This window comes from Amblyomma mixtum, chromosome 3, assembly GCF_055824585.1.
Source record: "Amblyomma mixtum isolate Tamu chromosome 3, ASM5582458v1, whole genome shotgun sequence".
NCBI lineage: Eukaryota > Metazoa > Arthropoda > Arachnida > Ixodida > Ixodidae > Amblyomma > Amblyomma mixtum.
Genome location: NC_143014.1, coordinates 252199008 through 252224089, shown reverse-complemented (window position 1 = coordinate 252224089; position 25082 = coordinate 252199008). Strand labels below are relative to the sequence as shown.

Genomic DNA, 25082 nt, shown 5'->3' with positions numbered 1-25082 from the left:
CCGGGTTGCGTATTCTCCAACTGCAGCCTGTACAGCCACAAGGCTTGAAACCACGGTGAATTGATCACGGTGACTGAAGATTGCCACGACGGCTTACCTAAAAGGGATAATTATTCCTTAAATAATGCTTAAAAGTCTATACCAACCTATTGTTACTAACCATGTAATATTTAGTTTGAATTCAAAACTGATATTCCAGCGCTGTGAATAATCTGTGTAAAAGTATGCAGAAAATGTTTTGAAAATCTTAAACGGCGTTATATGCTACTAAGCATCACGATTTGCGACCTAAAAGGGAAAGAAAATTGAAAAATGAAATAAAAAAAAACAATAAAATTACAGTACAGAGAGCGGAGTCGAACGGCCGACCTTCCATACGCAACACGTGCCTCTAATCCACTGCGCCATAGCGATGATGTCAAGCCGTCGTTCTGAATGAATATTTATAACCAGCCTTAATGGTGGCTGCTACCTGCCGGTGGGCGGCGCTGTCATCGCTGGCTGTACCGGCTGCATTTGGCGAACACGCCGGGTTTGGGTATCGTCGTCTTCATCACCTTCTATTCCGGCAGCGCGAAAAGATCATCTTCGCTGACCAGGGCATTAAAGTAGTACGCGATCACAGCAGCACAACCCTGTACGCGCTAAACTGCAAGTCTGTGGCGCTGGCTTTGGGTGTCGTCTTCATCAACTTCCATTCAGGCGCCGACAGATCAGGCTCGCCAACCTTTGCTTTAGAGTAGAATGCCATGCTTCAGCCGAACACCCCGCGTGCAAGCTTTCGCACTCATAACACACAAGTAGTCTTAAGTGCCCTCCGCAACTTTTTTTGCCTATGGAATTCATCTTTACACGAAAGAATGTTGTGCTGAAAACACACTCCGGATGTACGCCATTTTCCTGAATGGATTTCCTTGAGATGGTTGAGCGTAGGCGTACGTGAAAAGAATGCTTGCACACGAAATCATTTAGGCATTTTAACATCCTGCCGTGGATGCCAAGCTCTGCTAGTTCGAGAAGAATCCTGAGCGTCCAAGTTGTGTCGTATGCATTCTTCAGATCGAAAAAGACAGCAAGGTAGTGTTTGTTTATAAAAGTTTCATGGACAGTATCTTCAAGGAGAACTTGATGGTCAGTTGTTCAGCATGCCCTTTTAAAAGCACAGTGATGGATGTCACAAAGCTGGCGGGATTCAAGGACAAAATTTAACCGTATAATCAAAGCACTTCCAAAGAATTTGGCGAGGCAACTGGTAAAGGCAGTGACTCTATAATTCCTAGGAGAGGTTGTTGGCTTCCCGGATTTAAAGAAAGTACAATAATAGCTTTGTTCCAAGCCTCAAGCATCCTTCTTAGTATAAATGTTTCATTTAAAAATTTGCTGGCAGTTTAGCATTGCTAAACCCGAATTGTGCGAAGGCACTGTGGGCTAACCAAACTTCAGGGGTGGACCAAATCTATTCGGGGGGTGTCCCAGGTCGATCCCCAACCTGAGTCAACTAAATTTTTCAAATTTTCGGGGGTGAACCACCCAAATTTAGGGGTGGACCAAGCTCATTTTGTGGCTGTCCCAGGTAGCTTGCGAGCGTGGTTCAACACAATTTTGGAACTTCAGGGGGTGAACCAAGCCCGTTTTGAGGTTGTCTCAGATGGCTTCTCAACGCGGATCAACTCAGTTTTTAAATTTGAAATTTTTAAATTAAAACCCCATTCCTTGAGGTCCGCCAGTGGGCCAATTCCAATTTGACATCTGGTTAAGTCTTATTCCACCCGAGCACACCCAGCTTCACCGGCAATCAATTTCGGCGAAGGTCGTTCCGAGGGCATATTGCCGATGTCGAAACCCTATTCAGGACATGCCTCATGTTTCATGCCATGCGTTGCCATCCTTACCCTACGGGGCCATCCCCAAACTAAGTTTTTATTGATCAATGGCCATGCACACCGATTGTCTTGCTTTATTTATGACAGTTTATCGTCCCAAAGCGACTTAGGCTATGAGGGATGCCGTAGGGGAGGGCTCCAGAAATTTCGACCAGGTGGGGTTCTTCAACGTGCACTGACATCGCACAGTATACTGGCCTCTAGAATTTCACCTCCATCTAAATTCCACCGCCATATCCGGGATCGAACCCGCTTCTTTCGGGTCAGCAGCCGAGCGCCATAACCACTGAGCCACCGCGGCGGCATAAGCAATGGACAGTATGGGCGTTCGTGCGTGTTGTTCCACGAACTAGCCCAGCAACTGGTTTTGTTCATCAAACGCAACACGAGCCTGTCATCTCTGAAAAAACTTCAGGGCCTTCTTAACTTCATTGCTAAAGAAAATTTAGGTCGCCTGCTATGGTGCCTACAGTGAGTGTCTTATGTTCTTGATGCGATTTTCCCGCCAAAACTGCGGTTGAGACCGGTTCCATTACCCTTGTATGGATGCATGAGTGATCATCTTCTAGAATGTTCAAGCACCTTCTATTGGGTTACCGCATGGGATTATGCTAATACGTCCCACTAATCTACGTTAATCCATTTTCTAGAGTGGGCTTACTTCCGAAATTTGGAGGGTCGTGAGATTTTCAAATTTGCTTGCTCTCCTGATTGACTGTTCCACTGGTGGTTACGTCGTGTTGGTGACGTCACAACCCTCTCAGCTGCAGTGATAGATCGCGGGGAGTCCTTATACCGCTACCGGCGCAGTGGTGCAGCGGTTAAGCGATGCACCACTGCCAGGGAAGGTGTTTCAAACACAGCGACCTGTGGGGGCTGTGAGACCCAGGCTGCTCTTCCCGAGCAGTAAATCAGTGACTGAACTGCAGCCAGCAAAGATGGGCAGGTTGTGATGACGTCACAAAGTCAAGTGACATTTCTCGACCAGTCAGTGAATTTCGTGCGAGAGAAGCCTGAAATCTTTTGTGAGAGGACAAACAAAATGCTATCACATTGATAACCGTTAAGTTTTATTGATCAATGCATTGACGGACATGCAATTCCCAATTTCATGCGGTAGCGAATTCCAAGCATTCGGCCTGATGGAACGTGCTGGACTCATTTTGTTGGAGCACTCGAAAGGTGATTTCACGCGTTCATTTTGGTCTGCGTTTATTCAGGTTTGGTAAATAAGAAAATTATTTAATCGATGCAATACCTTGGCGGCATGCCATAGTCGGTACGCGTGCTTGGCTGCGCAGGGCAGTTACACTCTCATGGAGCGATTAGCGAAAGCATATCAATCCTAGAGCTAAATTCCGGATTCTTTCGAGATAATCAATAAGTTGTTTGGTAAGGGTTGCAAACTATACTGCTGTATTAAATTGTTTGCCGGTTAAGTGTCTTGTATGCTGACAACTCCATCGCGGCATCATTTATTAGACCCTAAAGGGCCCTAAGTCAGGGTATTACACAACGGGAGGAGAAACATTGATAAGATTTGCCGGTGCTGATTATATATACAGTCACCTCAGTGTGTGCCGTTTCCAGTTTTCTCAGTAGATTTCAGAATTGTCACTGTGCTTGCGCTAAATGTCGTTTACGAGTGCACTCAATTCTAATGTGTTGGTAAATGTTAATCCCATATATGTAATTGTGTTTTCTCGTGCGAAGATTGTTCCCACTAAGTCGCATGAAAATTTCAAAGAATTATTTTTTCGAGTAGTACTGACACATTGTGTTTCTTAAATATTTGACTCCCCGAGTCAAGACAGCACTCAGCAGAGCTGTGTAGGCTAATTTATCGTATCTGGCCTCCAACAGAACGCACTGGAGAGGAAACGACACAATCCTCGGCAAAGAGCCTGTTATACCAGGTTGAACGCAGGCTACAACGTCGTTCACTTAACGGCTGTCCCCGCTGACTTCAGCCATGATCTAAAAGAATAGAATATAAGAGGCAGGCGAGGGAAACTATTTGCAAACCATTTGCATACTGCATACTTTGCACACCAGAGGCATTTTTTGTTTCCATATCATTATTTAGTTAAGTAAGACTAATCGGCTAATCTACCGAATATTGTCACTGACAAGCTAAGGGAGAAGTAAGACAGCCGTTTACTAGGAAGAGGCTCGCCGAACAGCCGCGCTCATTAGAGACAAAACAAGCGCTAGACTACGCGCCAAGGTATTCAGCTCTGCCGCATAGTGGCGCCGGAAGAGTGTCAGTAGTGTGGTGTTGCCCTTCTCCCTTACAAGAGGCACCGTCTCGATGACGCACGTGAGGGAAAACAATGGTTAAGCGCGGCAAATTATTCGGCGCGAAGGTGTTCGGCCCGAGATGTGCATGACCCTGGAAGGGGGCTAACAGTAGTAATTTGGCCTCATTCTCGCGACGTGTACTAATTCAGATATCGGCTGTCTTGAGGAGCGGACTATTCCTTGTAGGACGACCTCGTAATTGACCTCGCTGAGGTGATATAGCCCCTCTTATGGGCCTAGATAACGGCGAAGAAGTCTTTCAGAGTGCCCTCGCAAAAGTGTTCGGCTCCACACCCAGACCTGGTCGCCGGGCGTGTAAATCACCTCCCTGTGGCGGAGGTTGAAGCTCTCTGCGTTTCTTGGCGTCTGATTCACTGTCTAGCAAGTTGGCGAGCGGCTTCGGCGTCACGAATAAATTAGCCAGCGCCCATGGCAGAGGAGAGAGCAGACCCCGGAAGTAGCATTGCGTGGCCAAGGCTTCACAACTATGCACCGAACGAAACGGAGTAAACTGTGCCGTTTCTTGAAGTGCCGTGTATGGCAGTATTCGGTCCCATTACCACGTTAACCATCGACATACATCGAATCCATAAAGTCAATAGTCTTCTTAAGCCGCTGTGAGGATCTGTGAGATTGCAGGTCTTATTTTAAACAAACACAAAAGTACAAACAATAAACGAGGCGGCTTTTATCGGAAAGGAAACCAATTTCAATATGAGCGAGAAAAAAGGAAAGGAACAAGAGAGCAACGCAACAACACACGGGAAAAACACAAGGGGGAACAGAACAAAGTGCTTACGAAAAATACAGGAAAAAGAAAGTCAAAGAGGAAAGTCACACTACTTGTCTCTTATTCGAGCAACGAGCGGGGAGGACTGGCTGGGTGTCGGGCAGTCAGGGAGTCTCTGGGCGTTCCAATGTTGATGCAACGCTACCGCAGCGTCGGCGTCCGTGGGCTCCCGGCACGGTTTCCAGGTCTGGTATCCCGGAAAAGTCACGTAGGCGCCAGAAGCGGCCTGTGTGGAGCAGCTGACGGATGGACGGAGAAGAGTAGCGCCTGGGCCTGGTGGTTGAGGCTCTCGGCGATGGATGTCCAGGTCTGGTGGCCCGGACGTCTGCGGCTGAGGCCCAAGCCCGGAACTCGGGGAGCCAGCAGAACTCGTCCACGTCCGTCGCCCACCGCGCTCTTCTCTTCTCTGCCACGTAATCCTCTTCGACCTGTCCCGGCGTACCCCTCCGCACGCGCTCCTCATGCTTTGTCTTCTCCTCACGAACGCCGCTGGGTGGCGCTATCTCCTTCCAGCCGCCCAGTCAGGAGCCTGAATTGGCAGTCAGGACTGGCACTTCAGGCCAGACTGCACGGTGCCCATCATTATTTGGAATGTGGCAGGGAGAGAACGCAGGCCCAAAGGGAGCACCTTAAACTCATACTGACCGTCAGGAGTAAAGATAAGAATTAGAGATCACTGCGGCGACCCGTAGTGGGAGAATGCGAAAGCATTGACGCCTCCTCCGAAATCGTCGCCTCTCTTTGCCTCTCTCTATCATTTTTTCTTTTTGTTCGCTAATTTAACTACCAAATTAGCGTAATTATCTGATGCTTTATTTAAACTTCGATTTATTTACTCTGGTTCTATCTTCTTTTATCTCAATAAACCATTTTGGCTCTTAAGTTTGGCACCACGACTGCTTTTCCTTCCACTTACTATATCCCCGTCCAGTCTATTCAACCATTCAGTGGTTTTTACTGATTATTAACTAGTTATTCTATGTTAATGAAACTTTATGTTCGATTTATTATCACTCATCAAATACATTTCAATTCATTTCGAACTTTATTTGCCTACCTTTGCCTAATTTGCCCTACTTTGCCGTCCATGGCTGTTTTCCCATCCACTCACTGTATCGACGTCCGCGCTATTTCGACGTTTTCTCAACATTTTGCCTCTAATTAATTAACTAGTCACCCTATCGAAAAATGTTTTTTGTGTGCAGCATCCTCACATCTTCCTATTTCGATTACAACCCCTCCTTTGATGCTGCTGGTTCTAAGAACGTCAGAACTGCTGCGGACACGTTTTGGGGATCAGGCACCGCCGACATTGCCTAGAAATTCTTGCGCATTAATAAAGGCGGTCTCCTCTCGATCGTGTTCGTCTACCTCTATATGCCAATACCCGCTGCGGATTTCAAGTGAAGAAAAGTAGGTAGTATGGCGCAGGTGGTCAAGGTAGACATCAATGCGTGGCAGAGGGTACACATCCTTTTTCGTGACGTTGAGGCGTCTGTAATGCACACAAAACCGCAGGGTACCATCCGTCTTTGCGACGAGGACAAGACGATGCCCAGTGGCTCGTCGACGGTTACCTGACATCATGAAGCAATTCTCTAACATGGCGGCGGATGGCATCATGTTGTTTGGATAAAACCCGATAAGGGGGCTGACATAGTGGGCTGGTAACTCACTGGTAACTCAGTGCTTTAGACGACGCTCGTGGCGCGCTTGGGGCGTCCACCGACAAAGTGAACTAGCTATGCGTCTTTCCTTTTCTCAAAATCTAAAAAGTTTTCGACCACCCGGCCGAGGCTTCGAACTGCCATCGGCAAAATCCGTGACTGCTGCTAGTGCGTTACGCACTAAAAAAAAAAAACGTGGCGAGGAGAAACGGAGAAAGGAAGCGCGCGCAAGGCCGAGAAATAGAACAGTAGAAGAATGGAAAGGAAGTGCGGAAAGGATAAATGGAACCGAGAAAGCGCGTGCTTAATTACAACGTTATAGTAAACTGCTAGTCATCTGCATTAAAAACTGTTCAAATCTAAAAACCTACGTCTCAAACCCGTCCCGGCTCTTTCTTATGGGGTGGCAGGGGGCTGTTGGCTTGCTTTCTTAAATAAATGGTGCAGAGCCCGCTGTGAACCGTCGGGATTTTTGAATAAAAATGTTTTAGTAGGAGATGTATCTCAGTTTACTACAAGCTATGCAACTCAACAAGACTGGCAATTCTGTCGAAATATTTAGTTTAATCCGCAGAAGGCGCGTCGGGCTGGGAGATAGCACGGCAGCCTGCACTTGTGCAGAGAAGAGGGGCTTTTACCTTCAGCATGACGAAACGAAAGCAGCGATCGGAGGCGGAGAGGTAAAGAGAGCTCCGCGAGATGTTGCGAGGAAAAGGACGCGCAAGGGCGAGCCCCTCTCGTCTGCTCAGTAGCTTAACGAGGGCTTCGGTTTTAGTCTTAATGACATAGGCAGCATAAGGAGGTTCTCGCGCAGCTTTCGCACTCACGGTTTTATCAGGTTTCACGCGACAATCACGAATATTGCACGTACTGCGTCTACCGCTTTGGTGGGCGGTCCAGGTTAGGTTACGCGCCACAACAATACCCCAGAAAATAGAAGATAGGACAGCCGTCGCCGCAACTCGGTTGGTAAAGGACTAGACGCAAAATTTCTAGGTCGTGGGTTTGGATCGCGCCGGCACCAAGTGTTTGTTTTTCTTCTGCTTTCTAATGAATTATCAATAAGCGATAAAATAATTACACTATTTAGCTCTCATTGATGAACACAAGTTATAAAAAAAAAACAGTACACTCCCCTTTGCTCTTTCGTTTCGATGACTGCTGCCTCCATTCATATACGTCATAACCAGCCCCTATTTTCTTTTGCCTTGTCTGCTCAAGAGCCCCGTTAATGGAACATGTGGCGCGATTTTTTGTACGTTCGTGAATGAGCTCTGGTTTTGCTTAGCTGATTGCTTTACTGTAAAAAAACATGAAAAGTTGACACAAGCAGGACGGGTAGTAATGAAGAGATGCCGCCAGAGAAAATGGGCAAAAGTAGCGAAGAACAAAAAGAAACAGAAGAGGCTGGCAGCAGCCAGCTGAAGTGTAATAAAATGTGTCAAAGTAAAGCAAATTGTGCGTGTAATTTGAACCGCGAAAGGCCAGACAGCGAAATGTCAGAGATCATGGAAATTAGTTACGCATGTATTTCCATCGGATCGAACCATGAATAGCTGTCCAATTTTTTCCACTGCTTAAAATGAGACATGTTCGTCAGTAGAAGTAAACTGAGTAAAGATGCCTATCTTTTAAAACCAACTTACATTTTACAGCGGGAAGATAACCCTGTGAAATTTTTATAAAAAATCGACTTGTACCTCAGCTTTCGCACATTCGTTTTTTCCACGAAGAATCAGTTCATGAAACCAACCGGCCCGCGACGTAGGTTCTGAATTTACCGCACCGTTAAAGGCTGCCCTAATATCGCTAATCCTGATATCGCTAATTCCTAATATCGCTAAGTAATAATGTCACTCATCTGAATGTCAACTTTTGTGGTGAAACTATCCGTCCTCTTACACCATGCCGAAAAATTCGTGTGTGCCGTGATATAATGAAGCATCGCGGTTTTTTTTCAAGTGGTCATTTACGCCGACAATTTAGACATGCTGTTCCTGTGGACTTAATGAAATATTTGAATTAGCCTGTGTTATCCCGGACATTATTATGTATATTGTTTTCCTCGGCGGAAAAGCTACGAAAAATATTCTGTTACGCCCCGATACTGTAATGACCCTGCTGTAGAATGGATATAAATGTATGAATGAAAACATAAACAAAAAATGCCACCTCCTCTGCAGACGAGGGCCAGGATCCAAACGCATCACCATACGGGCTGTACGGCGCGTGCAATATAATCGTGAATAAGTCAGTCGTTATCCTAAACATGCTGACATCACTTGTGGCAACTGCCTAGATAATATCCCAAAAGGCAGCATGTTCATGCACGCTTGATATGTCGCCTGTACTGTACATACACCTGCCCACGTGAACAATGCGTCAGTCGCCTTCCAAGCATTCCGCTTTTTCTGGCGGTCCATGAAGGCACGGTCCTTCTTATTCCCGGCGGAAGTAAATAATCTTCACGTCTCGTGGTATCACTTCGCGCGACGCCGCGGATTGGTTGAGGGGCTTTTCGACTTGATGCTACTTACTTCTCTTACTACTCTTACTCTTACTACTCTTACTTCCTCCGCTAGTAAGAGCACCAAATAATGCCGTACTACGAAATCTTCGCGTAAGCCCCATCAAGTCATTTCGAGAGCAACAACGTTGAAATCTCCGACCGGAACTGTGGCCGGTACGGCATAAAACAAGCACGCACACGTAGCCGACGAGAACGTAGCAGGAGGAAAAAAAGGTAACGAAGCACTTTAAATGAACGCTGATAAAACGGGAACAGCCCCACGCAGCGAAGTCGCGAGTTGACGAGACCTGTACAGGCTTGCCAAAGCCGGCGGCTGGCGGCATAACCGCGGCAGCAATGAATGAGCTCAGTGAAAAAAAAATATTTTATGAAAACAAAGGCGTCGTTCTTTCTGGTGAAGTGGTTATGACTAAAATGTTTTTAAGTTCGACTAACCGGTATAGCATTTTAGGCTACAGATCACAAATATATGCTGAAAAAATGATTTCATTTTGATGTTTGTCTACTACCTTCATTTCGGCGCTTCAGTTCGACTGCCGCCGATTCCCGCTAACTGATGTCGCTGGAACTTTGTTCCGGACCGTTGTAGAGACACGCCTTAGTGACCCATGTCATTTGATATTACGGGTGACGTCGCTGAGTGCGCGACGTGGCCTGACCCGGCGGACGAATCGTGGTGTGGCGCGTAGTACTCACGCGGTCTCCTCGTTGAGGTCGTGCAGCGGCGTCATTGCCCAAGAGTTTGCCCGCGTGCCGAGCTCCACATTGCTCCCTCCTGAGTCACACAGCGCGCCGGATACTGCATGGTTAATGTCTCTCAATTAGTGCCATAGTTTTGTCCTGAGAAGTTTGAATGGCATCCTCTCAAGGTCAGCCTGTGTGAGGTCACGGCAAGGACTCCCGCGCTGAATACACCGGCTTCTTTTGTCTCGCCGAGCAGTTGGTGTTTCCTGCTGTTCTTCGTTTCTGGCTAGCTATCAATTATGAAAACGGCATGGTTAGAAGCTCAGGTAAGCAAAATTTTATCCAAATATCGTAACTCTCGCATTCGAAGCACCAGCAACGGAACATGCCGCGGCTAGGTACCGGGGCTTGCGGAATAGCCTGTGGTGTCGCCGTGCTTCGAAGATGATAGGGTGTGCGGGCACGTGTGCGAGTTTCCTTCATATCCCTCTCTGCGTTCCCTTTATTTCTCTCCAGTTGTGTTCGCCATACGATTTATATTTGTCTCATGCTGAGGTGTGATCGCCAAGTAAAAAACTGAGCTGCTGCAAGCCCTCAGGCTTAGTTGAGTTTGGCGCTGTGACACCTGCTACGAGCATTTTCATCGAAAGAAAGCTTTCATTTCAAGATGAAAAAAGTGGTCTTTTTCGCGTAAACTAACGAAGAAAACACCCGTGCACTATACTGTTTCACCCGCTGATGACCGCGATGGTTGTGTATACGTTAGCGGGCGCAGAAATTGCCCGGCTCTTTATTCATCTCCGCGCCCTACGTAACAGCCGAAGCAGCAGTGCTCTTTCAGGGGTACTGCTGACTTGTGAATTGTATATCTTTGTAGTCGCCCTGCCACAAAGCAGCACCAATTCAAGGAACCTGCTTTAAAAATTTTAACTCCTAGAAGAAGCCATTCGATAAGTTACATGCACCCGCCAGCGACAAAAAAAGCCGACGAACCATCAAAGCTGCTGATGACGTTTACATTCCCCGCCCCCGTCTCAGCAGTAGTGATCGCTATTGAATACCCTAGGGCTGCCATAAGAAAGCCATCATCACACAGCATCCAGACCACCGCTGGTGTCCGCTTTAAATGGCTACCTGATAAGCGCACTTGAAGAAAACGCTCTCTCCTCCACCTACGCATCGGGCGTTGTTGGACAGCGGTCAGGCATCACTTCCGCGAGAGAGCCGAGTCACCTAGATCCCAGTCTGCCGCTGTTTTCCAGTCTTCCACTTATCCAATTACCATACTCGATATACCGTACCGTTTCTAGCCTAAAACAATCCTTAAATCTCTTCAAACATAGTGGAAGATGGAAATTAAGTCCCCTATCTTTTTCCGCTCCCTTTACTACAGCAACACCTCCTTCGCGTGCAAGCATATCAGCGAAGCACACCACATATCGTCTCGTAGCAACCACGCGCATAAAATTCACCCTGTCTATGCCCGCACGAAAAAATATCAAAATTACACATTAGTTCTTTCTATTGTGGAACGGAATACTCTATCTTCTAGCATAGTGGCTATTACTGAACTGTTATATTTCTGCTCTTCGTTACTAACATATCTTAAATCAGACGTAGCATTCCAGTCAACTTGAATTTGCCGCCTTTGTACAGATTTTACTTCCTTTTGTGTTATCTGTTCGTAGTTCCGTATTATATTGCGTTTATTGCATCCATGCCCAAAATGTACTACATTAAGCCAATTGAATAATGCATTCTATGTTCTTTGTTCTTTCGTTCTAGTTTCCCTTATATTTGCATCGTTAAGATCAGAACAAGTGCATTTATGCATCATTTTGCTCCTTCTGTTTCTTGATAAATTGCTTTTTTGAGGAAAGGAAATGGCGCAGTATCTGTCTCACATATCTGCCTCACACGCACCAACTTCCTCCACGCAATTCACCCGGCTCGCGTTTTTCCAACCACCGCGTTTTCGTAAGCAAAGAAAAGCTATCTAAAGGAACAGCGCGCAAACGCCAAAGCTTGATCTCGAAAGGGATGTCCCCATAATTTTTGCAGCCTGCGATGCCGAAAAAATTCAGGGGGACACTTTGCTGACCTAAAGTGCGGTGAGGCGATATCGCGGTGTTGCTGCTTGTGTCACTGAAGTGTGGTTAAGATGTTAATAAAGTACACAATTATTTGGGAATCTTAAATGCTGGCGACACTGGAGGGCCTTTGGGAGCCATCCGTCTGATTCTACGCCTTTCTGCAAACACTCTCCAGCGTCCTAGACAAGGAGAACTACATATGCGTTGGCAGGAAGTAGCACGCTCGGCTGCGGAACGGAAGGATGGTGGTTAAAATCCCATCGTGCACAAAGATTTTTTTTCTGGTCTGACTAGAAAAGCGTAACATCTCTGCTGACAACCTTCTGTCAACAACGATGAGGCATTAAAGGCTTTCGCCTTAATAGAAACGTCGTTGAAGCCGTAGCAACGACACATCTGTTTTTATGAACACGATGTTGTGGTTGAATTCACTGCCGCACTTGACGTGTTTCTATATAGACGATACACAAAAACGCCTCTTCATTGCGTAGTACTTGTCTGAAGACCCCAGTTGTCCTAAAATGATACGATCTGCTTCAATGCCAGTTCTTGTTGCTTAGAGATGTTTTTTGAAGAGGCGAAGGCAGACAATTAGACTACAGATTGCTGCCGGTCGAGCAATCGAATGAATACCCCCATCCTCCGGTTCTTAAGAGACTTGAAATGTCTGGTCACCAGCGGAAAGAAAAAATCTAGCAAATACGGACCGCCTACGAGTATATCCGGCGGCGTGTGCTAGCTGTTAGCTGAAACAGCCCAAGCCAGAGGTGCTGTGTACATTAGTGGGCGAACGCAAGCGTACAAATCAGCCGTGCGTCAGGCGCTTTACTTAGAACGTCGTTGTAGTGCAGCCTGCTGGTGGATTTTGCGCTTTTTTTATCAACTTCATCTCATGTCCTTCAATGAGGCCAGCCGTGTGCGACCAAAGTTACTTGGTCATATCACTCCCGGTGACGCTGATCAAACTCCGTCTACAAATGAGCTTTCTCTCATTCCGCATCAACAGAAAAGGAAAGGTAGTGGCTTATTACTCAACCAACGCGAATTTTTGAGCGCTGTGATTCCTCAATTTCGTGGGCGTTCCGGGAAACAGTCCAATCACAAAAAAATGCTATTGGTTTTATATTTTTCTCACGTCAGGAAAATGAAACTATAGCAGGGAGCAAAAATAAGTAGCGAGTCTTTCCTCAGCCAACACCATGGCCCCAATTCATTCGTGTCGTTGCAAGAGCGCCCAAAGTGTGTTTTACCTCAATACTAAATCGAAAGCCGCACATAATTCCTCTATGTACGGTCCCAAGACCAATTTGGGCCTGCAACTTCAAGCACAGGCCACACGCAGGCCTGACGAAAGAGTACAGTTGCCAGGGCCGGGGCTTTCGGGCCTGCCCGAGCCTGTGCTGTGTTATATTCCGCCGTACTGCCAGTACTACGATGAGCCCGTAACGGCAAGCTGCCGCATTTCGACGGCAATGGTCAGTTTGTCTTTCTGCCCGCCTGCAGCTTTAGGTCATGATTGTTGTTACCCGTGGAAAGTATGTATAATGTGTTTTTTACCTTTTCACTGTACTGATTGCCCACTACCCTTCTTATGCAAAAATGTCGGTGGTCTTGCCAATAAGCAAGTCGAATTTCAAATATGATCTAAGCAGCAACTTCGGCAACATTATTAACGCCGACGGCTATAAAACTAAGCCTATTTATGCTTTCTTTCGGATGCAGGAAAGGTTAGCTAAAGATCTAGAGATTTTTGTCCTGCAGCCTATTAGATAGGTTGTTGTTGATTATTAAGATGATACATTTATTCTAGCCCGGCAGCGTGCTCACGTGGACAGTAGCGCTGCTGATCATGGCGTGGTTTGTCAGGCGCTGGTATCTGCCGTGGCTGCGGACTTGGCTGGCGCTGAGGCCCTTGCCAGGACCCTGGGGTGGGATACCGATCTTGCATGGGATCAGTGCGTCTTGGCTGCTCAGGAAGACACACACTATTGACTCCTTCCCAGAAGGTGGGTGCTACGGTGGAATATAGGCTCACTTAAAGCAGCTACCTGACTGAGTTCCAGTGAGTAATGCGGGCAATGGTTCCAAACTCTCTCGAGTTGAAAAATCGATAAATTATGTCGCGCTGTCTTCGCTGCAGAGCAAAAATACTTGGCGGACGCTTAAGCTTTGTCTTAAGACTAGAACGCGAAAGCTTCATCGGGCCGCCGCCGCCTCTTATTGTCAGCTGATAGCGGCAGCCGCGCGTGGGGATGGGAGGGGCGTGCCGTTTGGAAGCAGCTGCATGCGTGGAAGCAGCTGCATGCGCAAGACCGGCCCCGCGGGTGCTCCGGCTGTTTTAAGGCGAAAGCATTTAAGCGCTCATACTCGCGGCCATGACTCTGTCCGTCCGTCACATCTGAAGTGAAAGTCGTAACTAGCCATTACAAGGCACAATTAAGTCATGACTAAGTAGTCATTAACCAGTCGTGACTAGTTAGTCATCAGCCAGTCGTGACTAAAGAGGAATTAATCAGTCAGGACTAGTTAGTCATTAACCAACCATGAGTAGTGAATCAGCAACTAATTATTCATAACTAGTGATTAACCAGTCATGACTAGTTGATCATTTTGGTTAGCCATGACTGCTTAGTCATTAACCAGTCATGACTAGTTAGTCATCAACTACTTAGCCATGACTAAGTCATCAACTACTTAGTCATGACTAACGAGTCATTAAGCTGTCATGACTAGTTAGTCATTAACCAGTCATGGCTAGTTAGTCGTGAAATACTAGTCATGAACTAATTAGTCATCGTTAGTGATTAACCGATCATCACTAGTTAGTCTAACCAATCATGACTAGTTAGTCATGGGTGATGAGTAATTAGTCGAGCAATTAGTAATGACGTATGACTAACCCATGACCAATTAGCCATGTCTAGCCAATCCAAGTCGTCCCATAGCCGCCTCGTGTGTGCTTACGGTCGTCATTTTGTTGGTGGCAAGACTTACAGTCAACCACGGATATCCGTGGTAGGTCCGAGTAAGGTCCGAATCTCCAGTGCCAGGCTGGGATGTCCATAGGGCATGCCTACGTATGTCCATATTCGGATATACGCATCGGAGATTCTGTGTATGTACGAGGGACGTTCGTTTTTGGATGGCTGGCGGACATCCGCCGGCGGATGTCCGAGGAGTATCCGTAAACATCCCTCTTGGGATGTGAGCTTACATGGGATATATTTGTTTTCCCTCAGACGAACATTTTAAAACAAATTCTATTTTGCCAAAGCCAAAATTCACACAATCACATTTCTACCACCAACTAGTTTAATATTCAGATTGATTAAGATGACTCAACTGTGGTGCTGATGTTAAAGAACCAGAATTAAACGAATCGCTTGGCTTTCTGGCGCCAGTGCTCATAATTAACGCCCTTTTATACTGCAGCACTCCTTCGAGGTAACCGAGGCATGTAGCCATGCATGCTGCCTTCCATGCATGCTTCCATGAAAACAAACCCTAATAAACTCCTACCAGGGGCCGCGGCAGAGCGGTAAGCCTAAAAGTCAACCCAATCCAATCTATCAGCCAAGCCAATATTTGTGGCGCGATGATCTCGTTGGTTTTCGTCGCGCGGTGTTCCTTTCGACCTTTACTTTTGCTGCAGTGTGCGGTTTGTTCGCTCTGTGGTTGTTTGGCTGTGCTACAAATGTGTTGTGTCATCTACGCGCTCGAAAAGACGTTCGTTTGATTCTGAAGCTCTCGTGAAAAAGCTCCGGTGTCGCCTGACCCCTTGCCGAGACATGCTTTGTTGCTTTGGATGAAAGAAGCGGCCATGGTGTTAACACTTGCGAGGTAAGTAACTGTGCTTGAAAATTACTTTCAGGGTGTTGCTGTGGGATGACTAAACCGCATTAACGCAGTTGTACTCTGTTGCGCTACTTGTTTGCCACGGAGTGGAAATTGCAAGCACTATGCATTAGCTGCCGCAAACGTGTTTCTCGTGTTTGTGAAAAAAAGTTGAGACGGTGTGTAGTTGCATGGTGTGAATCTTTAGGCAATTGCGCGTAGGTTCATAATTACGATAAAACAGAATGCATGAAAAGCATAGTGCCAGGACGGTGTTAGTTTTTCAGTGCTTCGCGACTTAGTTTTTCTTACTTTTCTGTTGCCTTTGCAGTGTGGATGTGGCCCGGCTACCGAGTGTATTGGTGCCTACATTAATTATGCCAAGCCGTGGAAAGCACAGGTAGGTTGAAAATGTCATATAAAAGTTGTGCATACTTCCACAGCTTATCAGTTTATTTATTAGGCTTGCCAAATGGAAGTCTCCAACCATCCACTCACTACACAGTACTTTGCACTGTGCAGTAGCATTGTTTAGGACAGCTTAACTGTTGTGCTAAATTTGCGAGCTTCAGTCACATTTTTCACTTCCCAATCACTGAGTGCAATGAGCTCTTGCAGTGCTTTGGTATAACTTTGCCAAACATGTTATGCCCACAGGGCTCAATGCTGAGCCAGATAGCAGGACCATATATGACACCCCTAGAGCCACATGTTCCTGGATTGTGACCAGACCTCTCTTCCTTACTCCTGTGCAGCTGTGGATCATCAAATATGCTGTCAGTGCCCTGATGCGTGGTTCATCAGTGAACCCTGTGGGCATTGTAGTTTCGACAGAGATTGTGTTTTGCTGCATCGTTGACAACGTGATGTATAAGTTGCTCTCTCATACTTTATTTTCCTGTCCATACAGTGTGGATGTGACTGACCAAAGCTAGCAGCTATATAGTACCTGCAGCTTACAGCAGCAACCTTCAGGTAAGTTTGAACTACAGTGCAAGTTTGACCCTGTCACATAATGGATACTTTCCTTCTGTTTGCTCTGTGCAGCGGAGGGTATCTAGCTATACTGCAGTGTACTTGTACAATAATGGATAAAAATTTGTGGGATGAGAGTTCTTTGTGAAACATTTTCTCTGTGCTGTTAGCCAGAGCAATTTAATCAAAAGCCTAGAACCAGGAGGGGACATGGATACTCGATCTTATTGAACAAATTTCAGCTGACAGCCTGGCAAGGCAATGCAAAAATAAATATTTTCGGAAAATCGACATCCAGCAGACTTTTCTCTATGAGTGTACCTTGTGCCCAACCTAAGTCATTAGCTAGCTTGCAACGATGTGGTAAGGATCCCTACTCTTGCACTTGAATTTTTTTGACCATCAGTGTAGAAGTGACTGCCTGTGGGAGTAGCTGTGGTGTCTTGCAATGTAAAAGGCAAAAGAGCTACTACTGGGGCGAGTTGGAAATACATACTTGAAGGAATTGGTGAGTGCTATAGAAACACTGAAAAGGGACAAACGCACAGGACGAAGCGCTTTCTAACTACTGTTTAATCTCAGAAGAAACATGACTATATACACTCATTTGACGACAAGAATGAAGGAAAAACAGGTAAAAACTACGCGCGCTTACAACAGCCGAAGATTACTGTTCTTGAGGGAGGTTAATTCTGTTCCCCCTAACATCACTGAAGGGGAGCTGACGCATTGCTTATCTGGTTTGGTTTGGTTTGGAGCAATGTGCATTGCAAAAGCTTTGATAATTTCTTGTTCCGATCTGTTTCTAGCCCTACCTATTATCTTGGTGTTTTTTAGCAAGGGTATGCATTTACAGTGTGCGAAATGAGGTGCCAGATTCCCGGACTTTGCAAGTTGTTCACTTGGTCTTTCGTGTTCCCGGAGCCTCTTGTTAAGGCATCTTCCCGTTTGCCCTGCGTAAGTTTGTTGGCAGCTGAACGGAATGCTGTAAATGATGTTTTTGTCACACTTTACATAGGTGTTTTCGTGTTTGATGTTGCACCCAGGTTTCTTTTTGTGGTCTTCATTCTCGTTGACCTTATTACACATTCCAATGAGCTTATTGGCAGCTGAAAAAACCACCTGGACTCCGTACTTGTTAGCTGTCCTCCTTATTCTGTGGGACATATTGTGAACATACGGCATCACGGCAGGGCGTCCCTCGTAGCTCGTTTTCTTAGTTTTGTGGGACCCAGTAACTTCTCTTAGTAAGCTTTCAGCAATGCCGCAAAGTAACTGCTCCGGATAACCACTCTCCTTCAATTGGGAGACCTGTTGGTCTACGCTGTGAATTATCGAGTGGGGGCAAGATTTTTTTATAGCTGGTTTCAGGCAAGACGTAGCTACAGCTCGCTTTACAATTCTGGAATGACTGATAATTCACAGCATAGACCAACAGGTCTCCCGATTGAAGGAGAGCGGTTACCCGTAGCAGTTACTTTGCTGTACTGCTGAAAGCTTACTAAGAGAAGTTACTGGGTCCCACAAAACTAAGAAAACGAGCTACGAGGGACGCCCAGCCGTGATGCTGTATGTTCACAATATCTCCCACAGAATAAGGAGGACAGCTAACAAGTACGGGGTCCAGGTGGTTTTTTCAGCTCCCAATAAGCTCATTGGAATGTGTAAAAAGGTCAACGAGAATGAAGACCACAAAAAGAAACCTGGGTGCAACATCAAGCACGAAAACACCTATGTAAAGTGTGACGAAAACGTCATTTACAGCATTCCGCCCAGCTGCCAACTAACTTACTTAGGGCAAACAGGAAGATGCCTTACGAGGCTCCGGGAACACAAAAGATCATGCGAACAAGTTGTGAAATCCGGGAATCTGGCACCTCATTTCGCACACTGTGAATGCATACCCTTGCTAAAAAACACCAAGGTAATAGGTAGGGCTAGAAACTGACAGGAACGAGAAATTATCGAAAATTTTGCAATGCACGTTGCTCCAGATAAGCAATGCGTCAGCTCCCCTTCAGTGATGTTAGGGGGAACAGAATTAACCTACCTCAAGAATAGTAATCTTTGGCTGTTGTAAGCTCGCATAGTTTTTACCTGTTTTTCCTTCATTCTTGTCAGCACGTGTGTTCCTCCCTCTTCTGTGTATGATATGAAGTCAAATGTGTGTATTTAGTCATGTTTCTTCTGAGATTAAACAGTTGTCCTGTGTGTTCATCCCTTTTCCGTGTTTTTATAGCGCTCACCAATTCCTTCAAGCTTGCAATGTATACGCATTTTTCATGAACTGGTACAAAGCTTTGCAGTGGCGCATTTGTTCTTGCAGTTTTTTTGGAAAAGCAAAATATTTTGTATTGCAAGAAATATTCTCACCTCTGTTGCTTACAACTTACTAGTTGTTCAAGATGTAAACATGCTTTCGGAGCTGCAGATGACTAATTTACTTGGCACGGTGGAGTTACTGCATACAACTGAATGGTGTCTGTCAAATTCGCTTGCTTTAATGACATATTCTGAACTTAATGTTTACTGTTTTCTGCAGAAGACGTCCCCGGCTTGTCTACAAATTCATCATGGTCTGTACAGTATCCTTCCTGCTGCTGTGTATGGCCGGCTTGATGAATTCCTCATGAAGACTGAAGACGGCATTTATGTCATAATAAAATCATCCCGACTGATATGCTTTGCCATTTTGGTCGATTGCTTTACAGATCCATGCAGATTACATACAGCAAGGTGTATGTCCGATTTCAGACACTCTGCGGGCTTTTAATAAGCCCAGTGGCCCTGGGAGGTGCACTGATTGGTGGTTGTAGTTCTGGCTTGCCTCATAATGGTGAAGAATGCATTACCTGCAAATATCCTCAAAAGATCCGCCGGCGGATATCCGAGATGGATATCTGTCGGCAGTCTAAATAATTATATTTGTACCTCCGTCGGAGGTCCGTGCGAGAGCCGTTGGACGTCGGCGGATCTCCGACGGATATCCGTATATCCAGTAAAGGACATACCTCGGACGTCCATTGAATGTACGTTGGTTGATTGGGACGCCTCGCGCACTTTAGATCGTCGAAGTGCCCCCTGAAGTTTTGGCCCGAGCGACTTGACGGCGCCCCGGCAGTCCAAGTTCAGCCGCGGCAACCTCAGAAGACGAAGACGACGCCGCCTTTTGTGCCTCACGAGCTCATTAACGCTTCTGCGTTAGAAAGAAAAAATGAAGTAACAGCACAGTAGTAGTAGCTAAAGACGCGTTTGCGCTATGATATAGAACGCGGCGCAGCGACATTGCATTGGCCAAAGCACGACCGTCTGCACTCCAACAGGGCTCGAGTGGCAGCGCATTCGCCGGCGCCCGGCGCGCAATCGTATCATCTCAGATATTTCGCGCCGAGCTCGCCTGCCGCCGCCGGCCCGACCAGACCGGTTCCTCCTCTTGCCTGGCAGGGTTGCCAGGTCCTAAGCTCGTAAACGAGCCACGAAATAACAAAAAGTAGCCAAGAAGTAGCCAACGTGTCACCGATCTGTCAAAATTTTTCGAAAGAATTGTCAATTGTCAAAAGAATAAAAGTCGCAAGAAATTTATAACTTTTGCAGGATGCTAGTTAACAGTGGATGCAAATCCCCTTAGAGTATGAAAGCATCGCTATCAAATGAAAGGAAATGCACGAAGATCATGAGATAGGAGCACGGAAACACGCGAGAAATTTCTGAAGGGAGTGAAAGTTTGGAAAAAGTAAACAGAGGTGTCTTTCTTCTCTGCAGAGGAGAATAATTTGTGTTCCTAAGAAGCTGTCACAACAATTTGAATTCCCATGTAAATATGGCATTTGTGGCATTATTTTTTGCATGAAATTTCTTCTCTGCTTTGTAATCAAGGGCATGATTTCATGCACTCATTTATTTTTCCATTTTTCTCCCGTGATCTTTTTTTTTCAGCTTTCTATTGCAAAAATAGACTTGTCGCCACGTGCAGCTCCCACTCATTGAAAGCATAGAAAGCACTGCCTTGGACAAAGCTTTTCCCCTGAAGCTCTATATCGCTGTACGATACGAAGATCCTTCGTCATCACGTTTCAAAGCTTTTTAGTCTTACCCGTTCCCCAGTAGTCGACTAAAAAGAAACCATGAACCCAGAAAAATTTCAACCCACACTGTAAATCTCAGTCTCAGCGGGCTGGCAGGTGCAGCCGATCAACGCACTTTGAACCAGTAGTCAACTGACCACACAAGGTATTCGTCGCTGGGTCGACGTATATAGGTGGCGGCACTGTCGCTCCGCTGGTGTGGATCGGCAGCCGGCGGCGCCCGCTGAAACGTACGCGCGGCGGTTCGCTTTCAAGTTTACGGAAGGTTTTCTGCCGAAGAAAACGTGCCTTCTGCAATGTATGAGTGACATACTTAAAATGTTTCGATTGTGCTGAGAAACTCGTAAAATCGGCAAACGCTACGTAAAAGAAGCGCGGATTGTAGGAAAGCACGGGACCACCATGCAAACAGTATCCCCGGTTTTGTGATTTTCTCGAGTTTTGGCGCGCCTTTCCCTTCTACCCCGATCACGGTCCTGATAACTTTATTACGTCACACTTCAATAACGGCAGTTTTGTTTTTCTTTGCTTTTTAACTAATGTGCCTACCACTGACTGTGCCGCAGAAGTGATAAAGTTGTAAAGGTGTCAGGCAGGTAAATTTAGTGGGACTGACTGCCAGCAGCTGTATTTCGCCCCATGAAGTGTCACTATGGCGACACATGGTGCTACACTTAGGAGATAAGTGCCATTCAAAAAGTACCATTCGTACTCTTTCCAGCAACATACTATGCATGCGCTTTCGCTCCACTATTTTTTAAGGCGACTCCGCCGAGCCCATCTTCCACTACAGGCGCTTCAGTGGGCAGAGACACGAACTTCGAGGTGATGCATTAGTTGCACGTGCTAGCATTTTCTGAGCCCACACAGATGCGCAGGTGCTTTCCGCCCTGACCAGCCTCAAAAAAGACACGGTTTGGTTCACTAGCGTTCTTGAGCCGATGTTTAAGCGGATTAAATGCAGCATTGACAGCGTATCGGCAGATGTGTCCACAGATGGTGAGCGCACATATCTGGTCTGGCTAGATGGCACCGGAACTTCTCCGAACTCCGAACCCCAGCAAGCCCTCTGGCTCCCCCCCCCCCTAGTAACAGCTCCCAACAAAAAACTCAAAGAGAACTCTGAAGGAACCTCTGTACACGAAACTAAACCACATACCCATAATATTTCGATTTCATAACTGTGACCACACCAACAAAGAATATTTTTCAAGACCCACCTTCCCCTTAATGGAAATGGCGATAATAGCAATATTTACATCTGTAACCGATTGCAAACATCAACACAATCATTGTCCTCGATTCCGAGCTCTTTTCGTGTGCTTTTTAGTTCCACACACTCACCGTCAAACTTGAATTTGAGCTCGGAGATATGAAGGCCCAGCTTGTTACCAAGCAGCATGGCTCCTATCCTTAGGGGTTCCATGAAACTGACTTATATGTGTTCTTTCTTCTGCTTGTTGGAGCACTGAAACTTGATGCATATTGTGTTCTTCCTCCTGCCCATCTCCATGTACTTTGTGACGATGCATTCTGAAATGTCCGCTGTTGCCAAATTAAGGCTCTCTGGGGTGTCTGCTGGTCTAACTGGCCGGCCGTTGAAAATCAATGTCACCTGGGACGCATCCACACCGCACTCCTCAGGTACCTTCTCCACGATGTCACTCAAAGGTGCTTCCAGTGATGTGGAGTAGTTCAGCAAAGTGGCCTCACATTTCACGATAAAATATTTTTCCCTTTTCACTGGTGAGACCACTTCGCCAAAACACGCGAGGCTATTGGACGACTCGTACGATAGGTCAATGCAGCTTATCTTCTCTGCCTTCTGCAATATCTGCAGTGTCTCCTTTGACTGTTGCATCTCACCACAGGACTGGACCATGTGTCGACTGCAGGAGACTTTGCTAACCTTCGTGACCTTTTGGTGGGACCTCTTCCATGTGTGCTTCCAGTGCTACCTTTCGAAAACACAACGCGGTCCTCGTCTGAATCGCACTCGATGTTAATAACATTGCGCTTGCGAGTTCTTTTCGTTTTTCTTGAGTGACGGGTGATAGACCCACTAATTACTGGGCATGGCCGTCAGATTAGTGCATCCGCTTTGTCACCAGGAAAAGCAGCTCATTCTAAAAAATGTTGGCGCTGGACAAACTTGAACTGGTTCCTTTCATCAAATTCTTGATGTCACGTAGGTGTGCCTGCTGGGCCTCCGATCCATCCATATCAGTTTGGTGCCTGATTTTCTTAATTTCTTCCAAAACACTTTCAAATCTCTGCGTTCTGCTTTGTTAACTTTAGCTGTCCTGGGCCGCAGTAAAACTGAAAGCAGAAAATAGAATACTCAATCATCAGTGAAAATGATTGATTATGTTCACTTTATAAGTTTATAAATATGTAGACTGAGCTATACTGAGCTGCATGCATTTTAAAACCATTATTTCTCTAGCGCAGAGCCAAATTACCGACACTTCCTCTTTAGCTGCTCAGACATTCTTTCTATAACAGCCGAAATTTTATGTAAAAAGAACTTCAGTTTTACACATTTCGTACAGTGAGGAGTGGAATCGTAGACAGCGCTCGCACGAGTGGTGCTGTGGCGAGGTTGAAACTATAGGTACACTGCTCCGGTCTCGGCTCCGGTCTCGGCTCCAGAAGTGCATTATCAGGTGATGCCTGTATGCAATGTGACACGATAAGGAGCTTGGAGCGCCAGATAGTTACTTTTGTCCTCGAGATTGAGGATGGTTTGGTTTGGTTTATGGGGTTTAACGTCCCAAAGCGACTAAGGCTATGAGAGACGCCGTAGTGGAGGGCTCCGGAAATTTCGACCACCTGGGGTTCTTTAACGTGCACTGTCATCGCACAGTACACCGGCCTCTAGAATTTCTCCTCCAAAGAAATTCTAGCCGCCGCGGCCGGGATCAAACCCGCGTCTTTTAGCAGCCGAGCACCATAACCGCTGAGCCACCGCGGCGGCCGAGATTGAGGAGAGTAGTAGACAAGGCATTAATTATTGTGCAGTATTTGCGGGCATACTGCTGCACACCCTCTGAAAATAAATAATTTCCAAAAATCTATGTACACAATAACTAAAAGAAACAAGCGTGACATACGTCAAACACAAATGAAAAAAACCATACCAATTGCAAATGCTAGACCAAGACCCTTAAGAGGGGAGCCTGGTAATGAAAAAAAATTTGCAATAATGTAGTCACAGTTAAAAGGTCCCAGAAAGGGGTATCTGAGGTTGGCAAAAAAATACTTGCATTATGTACAGCATAGGCCACTGAACGTTCATGCCGCGTACAATAGACCTTATGCAAAATTGCTGCCCTCTATCGGAGCTTCAGCGAACCACCTATGCTACGCCATGTTTAAGGGTCGAGTCTCCTGTGCTGCTGCCGTTGCGCTAGCAGCGTCTGTTTTGTGATAGCTTTATCGCGACGTATTCTTGCATTCGGAGCAGAAATAAGAAGCTCTCACGCTCTAAAATGACGGAGGAATGGAAGATGGACTTGTCAGTGCTGCCGACGTTTCCATTTGACTTTGTAGAGCGATACTGCGCTTCTAAAACCTCGGAACGGCAGCAGCAGCGCAGCTACAAGCTAGTGACAGAGTCATATGTATGTCTGCCGACGCTCAAAACGAAGAAGTGCAACGGGTGAGTAAACTTTGTTTATTACTACTTCATGCATTTCATCAAACATCTTTGGTCGTTGCTTTACGCCCGTGTTAAAAAGCCGTTTCGGCATATGTGACGATCGTTGACCATCACGAACAGGTGAAAAGGCCTGCTTTGTTGATTCATAGCGTGAAACCTTGCTAGAAACAACAGAAACTAGTGTAAAGGAACAGCTTCTGGGTCATTTTTTTTCGTGTTCTGTCCTCTGCATTTTGTCAGCGATTACGCTGTTTCTTCTCAAGGGGCAAGCAGCCGCTCTCGTAGCAATCTGTTCGCCGCTCTCGTAGTCATCTGTTCTCCATTGTGTGTTCGTGCTGGCGCCGATGCAGTAGGGGCGGAAAGAAAGAGTAGCAGTGTATCTGTCGTTTACCGCTCCTTTTGCATGGCTTTAGCGCTACGTCTCGCGCTACATTTAGGCAGTTCGAGCCGTTGCGACATCGTGGTACCTATGCCGTGGCGGTATGCCCAGCAAAAAATGCTTTGTTTATCCTTGCCTTTCACACAGTTTTCGTTAGGCGGCACGCGTTCTTTGCTAGGTATTCGATACATTATGATACC

At 46.3% G+C, this 25082-nt stretch overlaps 1 protein-coding gene, 1 long non-coding RNA gene and 1 pseudogene across 4 annotated transcripts in view; 1 reads left to right on the top strand and 2 right to left on the bottom strand.

Annotated features, from left to right (window-relative positions):
* LOC149354355 (uncharacterized) overlaps window positions 1-25082 on the bottom strand; it is a 61191-nt gene that overhangs the window by 7759 nt on the left and 28350 nt on the right. Inside the window, exon 5 of one of the 2 annotated variants that reach the window (XR_016291309.1) lies at window positions 23039-23161. The exons of the other annotated variant lie outside the window; for it this stretch is intronic. The gene's annotated coding sequence lies outside the window, so the exon portion shown is untranslated. Of the gene's footprint in view, window positions 1-23038; window positions 23162-25082 lie in introns of those variants that run through there. 2 annotated transcript variants of the gene reach the window in all.
* LOC149354358 (uncharacterized) lies at window positions 15560-19435 on the top strand. Of its 2 annotated transcripts, XR_016291312.1 has the most exons (4): window positions 15560-15788; window positions 16114-16182; window positions 16693-16757; window positions 19300-19435. It is a non-coding gene; the product is annotated as an uncharacterized LOC149354358 (long non-coding RNA). The 2 variants fall into 2 exon arrangements; XR_016291311.1 differs by lacking the exon at window positions 16693-16757.
* LOC149354357 (uncharacterized) lies at window positions 22064-23127 on the bottom strand (annotated as a pseudogene).